Consider the following 8,800-nt stretch of genomic DNA (forward strand, 5'->3'; position numbering starts at 1 on the left):
ATAAACTTTAGACATAAATCAAATTTTTTCTCCTACCGTATTTACTGAAGAAGTTAAAAGAAAATAAATGATGCTATCAACGTTCCCTGTGATCATGATGACCAACGTCTGTTGGGACATAAGTGTGCTAACTGTCTTATGACCACTTATAATGAAGTGAGTAAAAGTGAATATGATACCATGTGCTTACCAATGGAAAAAAAAATATAACCGTAAAAGACCAATCTCCTTGGTTTGATGGAGAGACTTTGTTAAAAAAGAGGGAAAAAAGACGTTATGAAAGAAAGTGAAATAGGTTAAAAACTGAAAGTACTTGTGCAGAATACAAAACTTCTGCATGTAAATATAACTACCTACTAAGAAGGAAAAAAAGGGAATACTATAGGAGAAAGATCCTCGAAGCAGCAACAGACATAAATAAGTTATATCGTCTCCTGAATGGTATAATGGGAAATATAAAAGAAAAGAAGCTACCTAATGGATACAGTGACCAGGAACTAGCAAATAATGTTCTAGTATTCTTTAAAAACAGAATTGAAAACATAACCAGGTCATTTGTAAATACTCAACATCAGATTAATAAGACACCAGGCACACAGACAAAATTAATACGATTTAACAACATAACACAAGAGGACATCACCAGAATTATCAAGAGAGCAAAGAAAACAAACTGCGCGATCGATCCTATGCCAATATCTGAAGTAATTGGAGAGAGAGACTTTTCTAGTCTAGCCGAAATAATAATAAGAATAGCAAATACAAGCATTGATGAATGTGAGTTTCCTAAATCTGAGAAAATGGCTATAATCACACCAGTTCTGAAGAATGCACTGGACCACCAGGAATTAAGCTCATATAGACCTATTTCATATCTATCCTTGTTTCAAAAGTGCTTGAATATGTAATTCTTGAACAACTAGTCAGCCACATAAAAGTGATAGAAGCTTTGCCTGACAACCAATCTGCTTACAGAAAACTATTCTCTACGGAGACAGCCATCTGCTGTGATGTAAATGATATGCTAAAAATGATGGATGAAAATAAATGTATTTTAATATTGCTCGATCTCGGTGCTGCTTTTGATACAGTTGTGCATGAACTGCTACTAAATGATCTACGGTCCACCGGCGTTGAAGATAAAGCTTTCGAATACCTAAAATACTACTTGGTTGGTAGAAATTACTGTGTACAAATTGGAAACTCTTATTCATCTTATGAACCCTTAAACAGAGGGGTATCCCAGGGGAGTGTACTTGGCCCAATCTTATTCTGCATCTATACTATTGGTCTATCAAAAATACTACAAAGGCAGGGCGTGAAGTTTAAACTATTTATAGATGACACACAATTTTACTTCTCCATTAATGATATGCATGACACTACTGAAACTCTAAACCTAATCCTTGATTGTGTTAGAGAATGGATGACATTTAAACAACTAAAATTAAATGAGAACAAAACTGAATTCATGGTGGTGGGCAAGAGAAACAGCGTGAGAAACTTAGGTGATATTCAAATGAACATAAATAATGACTCGGTGCCGATATCTAGTAAAGTTCGAGATCTAGGTGTATTTCTTGACTGTAACCTGTCTCTGAATGCCCAAATAAATAATGTAATAAAAACTGCTGGTTATCATCTAAGAAATATTGCGTTAATAAAAAAGTACCTAGACGAAAATTCCGTAAAGAAACTTGTGATAAACTGTGTTATTACCATGATTGACTACTGCAACTCTACTACAATTTACCAAAAGTGTAACTTAAGAAATTACAAAACATAATAGACAGAGGAGCAAGACTGACAAAAGGTGTACCACCTAGAGAATGGATCACCCCTATACAAATCGATTTACACTGGCTTCCGATTAAAGCGAGAAGTGAATTTAAAATACGTATAATAACCCACCAAGTTATCAGAACCGGTCGTCCAAAATACTTAAGAGAATTGCTACATATCGCCCAGACTACAAATCGTATCGACACGAGAACAGTTACAGATGGCTTCAAACTATTGGAACCTAGATAAATGTCTATTGTAGGCTCTAGAGCCTTTAAATATGCGGCCCCTAGACTATATAATAAGCTCCCACGAAACATTCGCATTATTGAAGACATTAAGGCTTTCAAGAGGAAACTGAAGACTTTCTTATTTCATGAGTCTTTTGACAGTGACGATTTAACAATAAATGAAGAATATGAGACATAAAACGTTAAATACTCTGAACGAATAAGATAAAACGACAGTGGAGGTCCCGTAGAGAGTGGGGTTCCCCTGATGTATGGGACCGGAAAAGCAGCCATCAAAGTAGTGTCTGCGTAGGAAAAAGGAAAATGAGCCGTAACCAGAGAGCAGCATTCAATGTAGTACTGTTTGGCCATTCAAAGGACCCAAAATGACTCTCTAGCGTTAGTGTCTCAACGGGTCACTGGTTTCCTGGTCATCTGAACCACACCACACCGCTGATCAATGCCCCGAGCGGTATTGTTCGGGTTCAGTAAACACTTCCGGGAGCATCAATCGGAGCATACTTGTAGGGGAATACGACTGCCATATTACGAGTGATAACCCCATAGATTACTAACGCATAGGGATATGACGTTTTCATATTAGAGAGTCTACACTCTACAGGTTGTCGAACGTTTTGCTTCGTTGGTACTATAAACAATGTTTTATTTCTTTCATTTGGAGTAATGACTGTGGTATAATAATAATAATAATAATAATAATAATAATGTTAACTACTTGTTAAAGGAACTAGATTATTCATGTACAGCTCTAATGAATGTAGGATAGAAAGCGTAATTTTTTATCTGGAGGCTTTTTCTTTAATGGCAATAATTTGACCAAAAATGAATTATCGGCGAGGATAACCTTCTCTATTGCAACACCTATTTATAGAATTAAATCTATAATTCCAATTCATTACCTAGAGAGAGAGAGAGAGAGAGAGAGAGAGAGAGAGAGAGAGAGAGAGAGAGAGAGAGAGAGAGAGAGAGAGATGATAAGAATCAAACAAAGGGAAGTAGGAAATAATGTTTGGAAACCAAGCAAATGGAAACTGGTCTTAAGACCATTTGTTGCGGCAAAACAAAAGTGATGATGATATTGATAATGGCAATGACGATATTCTCTTATGAAATAATCAAAACAATTCAACAGTTGTAAAATAATGATTCCAAAAAGGCTAACATCACTGGCTACAACACCTCTTGTACTTACTGTACAATTTGTACAATGTTTAAAAGGCTTTTATAGAAGCGTAAAATTATAGACGACACCAAAATTTGCATTTCTTTCACAGCCTCTAAAAAGTTTACAACTCATACAGACAGAAAGGTTAATCACTACCAGATCTTTTCTCAAGCAGCCACTACAACCTTTCAGAGGCTCCCAGAACACTAAAATTAAATACAATAATTGAAAAATATCTAAATTTCTAGATTAAAAAAAATTTACCGAACAGGAGATCAGGTTGACCAAAATGTTTACAATTTTATATTTCATCATCATCTCCTCTTACGCCTATTGACGCTAATAGCGGAGGTAATAATAATTTATGTGTGTCTATATATATATATATATATATATATATATATATATATATGTGTGTGTGTGTGTGTGTGTGTATATAATCATATATATATATATATATATATATATATATATATATATATATTTATATTCATATAATATATACATATATATATATATATATATATATATATATATATATATATATATATATATAAATATATGAGCTATTTTTTAATTTGTCGTTATACAATTGCAAACAAACCTACAGTACATTCTTTCAAAAGATACTGATAAACGGCCTCGTACATATTTTTTTTCCGGGCGCTATGAAATTTGAGTCCCTACATAAAAAACAAATTGGAAATTCAAATTTATATTTTTACCTTAAAGGATGAAATACGTTTTCCTTGTCTACATAAAAATGGGGAAAATGGAAAATATTTCTCTCGACGCCTTTTATGCGTGTGCCAGTGAATTTGCATAAGGAACTATATTTCCTAAAGGGATGAAGACCTATCCCCCACCCCCCTTCCACCATCATCCTATCCCTGTACCGTACTGAGGAAATCCTATGCTTTTTAAGAGCAACCAAATAAGGGCTTCCTGAATCCTACAACAGGTCATCCTACGATCTTAGGTGATCTTACTACGACCATTATTACGTTCTATTGTGTTGTTTTCTTTAATTTTTTTTATATAAAATCTTTAACATAATTTTAAATTTTTTTCTCTACCCTTTTTATAACAATTGTAAGATATTTTAATTTAATTGTTCTTTTCGTCTCTTGAGCAATTCTTGAGAGATTGTTGTTTTGTTTTCTGAGTGATTCTCGTCAGAGTAAGAGGAATATAAAGTGTATATATATATATATATATATATATATATATATATATATATATATATATGCGTATATATGTGTATATGTATATATGTATATATATATATATATATATATATATATGTATGTATATATATATATACATATATATATATATATATATATATATATATATATATATATATATATATATATATATATATATCATCAGCCCTTACTAGTCCTATGCCAAACAAAGGCCCCTGGCATGTCCTTACACTTGCGTTTGTCTATGGTCCTTCTGTGCCAGTCCATGCCAGAAAATTTCATTACTTCGTCAACCCATCGTCTTTTCTTCCTTCCCCTGCTTCTTTTACAATCTCTAGGGACTGTGATTCTTAATGTCCATCTATTGTCAGTCATTCTCATTATATATTCTATCCATGTCCATTTCTTTTCCTTACATGTTGTTAGAATACCTTTTACTTTAGTTTGCTCTCGTATCCAAATTTCTCTTTTCTGTTACTGTGGGGATGACACTAGGAGACAGAATATATAAAGAGAGATGCCAATAAGGCTATATTATCTATGGCTTACATTCAAATTAATAAACTCTTCATTTGAAGAGAGAGAGAGAGAGAGAGAGAGAGAGAGAGAGAGAGAGAGAGAGAGAGAGAGAGAGAGAGAGAGATGCCAATAATAAGGTCATATCATTTATGACTTGCGTTCAAATTAACAAACTCTTCATGCGTCTATGAACATGCCGTAACATACGCATCTAAGGTAAATGATTTGGCGTAAATAAAGGGAAATGCGTCATAATTGTGATTGATTTTTTAAAGAAAAGAATCTTAACAACAAGAGACCAATAACCATCAAAGTTAGATTTCTGAATCAGGTAAATGTCTATTTAAAATTAATTATTTCTCCGCTCTCTCTCTCTCTCTCTCTCTCTCTCTCTCTCTCTCTCTCTCTCTCTCTCTCTCTCTCTCTCTATATATATATATATATATATATATATATGCCTGTGTGTAGAAATTACATAAACTTCCACGTGAATTGCATAAGATAATGAAGTAATTAAGTACTATAACAACGAAAGGAATAATGAAAGGACTTGATTGGAGTTAGTACTTTCGTCATTAATACGCCGAAAGTGCAAAATCCAGTCAAGTATATTCATTTCTCCTTTTGCAGCTATAGTATAAATATAAATATGTATTTACATATATACTGTTCATATATATATATATATATATATATATATATATATATATATATATATATATATATATATATTTATATGCATATGTAAGTGAGTGCGGTGTAACGGTGTGGTTTTCCCCCCGGGGGAAATATAGCCCAGGATATATATCCCCCCGGGGGAACTTTGTCTCAGGAAAATATTCCCCCCTCTGGGACAGGATTCCTCCTTTGCTTGGTGGAAGTAACCATTATTTTTTTTTTTTCGTTTGCCATGGAAATCAAATTCAATGGGATTTCATAGAAAAGCTACACAAATTGCAATACAATGAAAGGTTACATTTAGGCAATAAACTGATCATCTTCTTTCTCATCCATAGTGCTTCTTAACATCAACTGTACTTTTCATTTCTTGCTGGACAGTACGAAAGAAGAGTAAGGTTTTCACTATATATATATATATATATATATATATATATATATATATATATATATATATATATATATATATATATATATATATATATCCAGCCTAATATTTTCTCAAACTTACCGTTGATTATTTAATTCATCAAAATAGTTTCTCTGTAAGGGAGGGTAGGGGAGAAATAGCCTGGTAGGGGGGGAATATCCTAGGGGTGAAGTTCCTCCGGGGGGAAAAACAGCCTGGGCTGCTTTTCCCAGGAGGGAAATCGATCTTAGGCTAATTTTCCCGGGGGGAATTTCAGTCAGGGGGGGAAAAATTTCCTGCTACACCGGGTCACCTTACAAATTGAGTGGCCTCTTCTGGAGCATTATACCTATCCGTTGTTGAAATTTGGAAGTAATCCTGCTAAAAGTTTATTTAATGAATGAACGCAGTTGAAAATATAATCTCCTTGGCGGAAATAAAAATGGTCTCATATAAACCAACTTGAATTAGGACCCCCCCCCCCCTTTCCCCCACCCTCCCAAATACTATTACTATACTCGATTGCAAAACCAAATAATTTTGTTTTTTCTTAAATACAAACTACAATACTCTTGAAATACATTACTATTAAATTCCAATGGACTTGAATATACACGTAAATCAACATGGCATATAAAACAGTACAAATAACACATTAATTGTTAAAAACTTTTAGTTTGGTTTGTAATTCCATAAAAGCATATATATTAAAATTTAAAAAATAAAAAATATTAAAACGTATTTCTTAGCCCCATTATGGAATGTCTAAGCAAATAGGAATCCAGTCATTTAAACTACTGAAATCGATCCGATGGAATAAGAATAATTGAATCAAATACGTCCAGCGTTCTTTTCAAAACCACTGAACTGCATTTCCAGGAACCCTTTGCATCTCATCCTACGGGGCAATTTCCTCCATTTACTACCATCATTATTACTAGTGTACGGGACCCGTCAAAAATGGTTGCTTAAGATTAGATAGATAACCATACACACAGATCCAACCCTTCCCACACCTTCCATCCCTCTCCCGATACCCGAAGGACAGGAAGAGACGGTGCAGTCATACTTTGGCAATGCTGCTCAGGATGACAGGAAATCAATCAATAAATAAATGAATGAATAAATAAATAAAGAAATAAATTATTATTATATATATATATATATATATATATATATATATATATATATATATATATATATATATATATATATATATATATATATATATATATATAAACATGTATATATAATCCAGACACTTGTTCTTTATCATATAGGGGAGATTATCATTACTAGCTAAGCTACAACACTAGTTCAAAAAGAAGAATGCAACAAAGCCAAGGAAAATTAGCCTAGTTAAGAGAGGAAATAAGGAATTAAATAAACTTATATGAGAAGTAATGAATAACAACTATAAAATATCATAAGACCGGTAACAAAGTTAAAATAAATCTGTCATATATAACCTATGAACAGAGGCATCAAAATATTCACTAAAAGTTTCAACTTCTGATGTTTCACTACTTCAATTGCTTCATCAGAGACAAAATTTTTAAAAATTGAATTGGATTTGCCCTAGTTATGTAGAAGAAACGAAGTCAAAATAGCCATGAAAAATATGTCGAAAAAAGGTTAATTCAAAGGCTAGAAGTATGGCACCTGATAAGAAAGTTCAAAGCTTACCTAATACTAGAGGTATGGCAATTGTATATTAGTTTGCTTAGGGAAAATACGTCCACCGTCTGCGTTTGATATGGGAATGGGGATCAAGGCTCGAGCGAACTTGAAAAGAATATTTCCAAAAAGAAAACTGTCAATATTGTCACTTCAAAGGGAATGCCATGCAGTATCCAAGTCTAGTTGTTCATAATCAAAAATTATACTTGGAAATTTCAAATATAATACCTTAGTCCTAACAAATTTATCGGTCAAGAATGGATCACATCCATCAGAATTTGATAAATGAACGGGAGACGTTTTCTTATTTTACTCGAAAGTGGTTTTCTAATCTGTTTCTCTCTCGCATTAGCTCAAGATATTCATTGAAGTGATTTTTATTAGAAAAAAAACTATTTTCTTACTTAATGCTGTCAACAGGAATAATAAAGAGACTGTTCTTGAAATATTTCATTTAAATTACTCATTACTTCTCATATAGTTTATCTATTTCCTTATTTCCTTTTCCTCACAGGGCTATTTTTCCTTGTTTGACACCTTGAGCTTACAACATCATCCTGCTTTTCAAGGTAGGGTTTTAGTTTGGATAATAATAATAATAATAATAATAATAATAATAACCAATTTAAAACATCACGGTAGTTTACAGCAAGAACAATTATCAGGATTGGAAACCTTCATATATAAAATCTATAATCTCGAGTTGTGATTCCAAAATCACAATTCAAAATATCGACATTTGTATCCATAATATATATATGATGGTCAACAAGTGGCCCCGAAACCAGTGGAGTAGAAAAAAAAATCACCACAGACCTATAAAGTCCTTTGGGTTAAAAGTGAACATTCACTAGGTGTTTAATTAGACAAACAAAACTGTGCAGATGGAAAGGATAAAAAAAAAGGAAAAAAAATCAAATAGAACTTGAGTCATACTAATCCCTTCTTCTTTCTTTATATACAAGAGGTCTTTTTATATGTAGGCCTACATATTGTCACCAACCTACGAAGCTTAGACCGATAGACGAGTGCTAGCTATTATTCCCTCGAGGACTTTAGATAGAGATGATAAAAGTAAGGAAAAAGAAAAGGATAAAGATAATGATAA

Source organism: Palaemon carinicauda, chromosome 3 (assembly GCF_036898095.1).
Source record: "Palaemon carinicauda isolate YSFRI2023 chromosome 3, ASM3689809v2, whole genome shotgun sequence".
Taxonomy (NCBI): domain Eukaryota; kingdom Metazoa; phylum Arthropoda; class Malacostraca; order Decapoda; family Palaemonidae; genus Palaemon; species Palaemon carinicauda.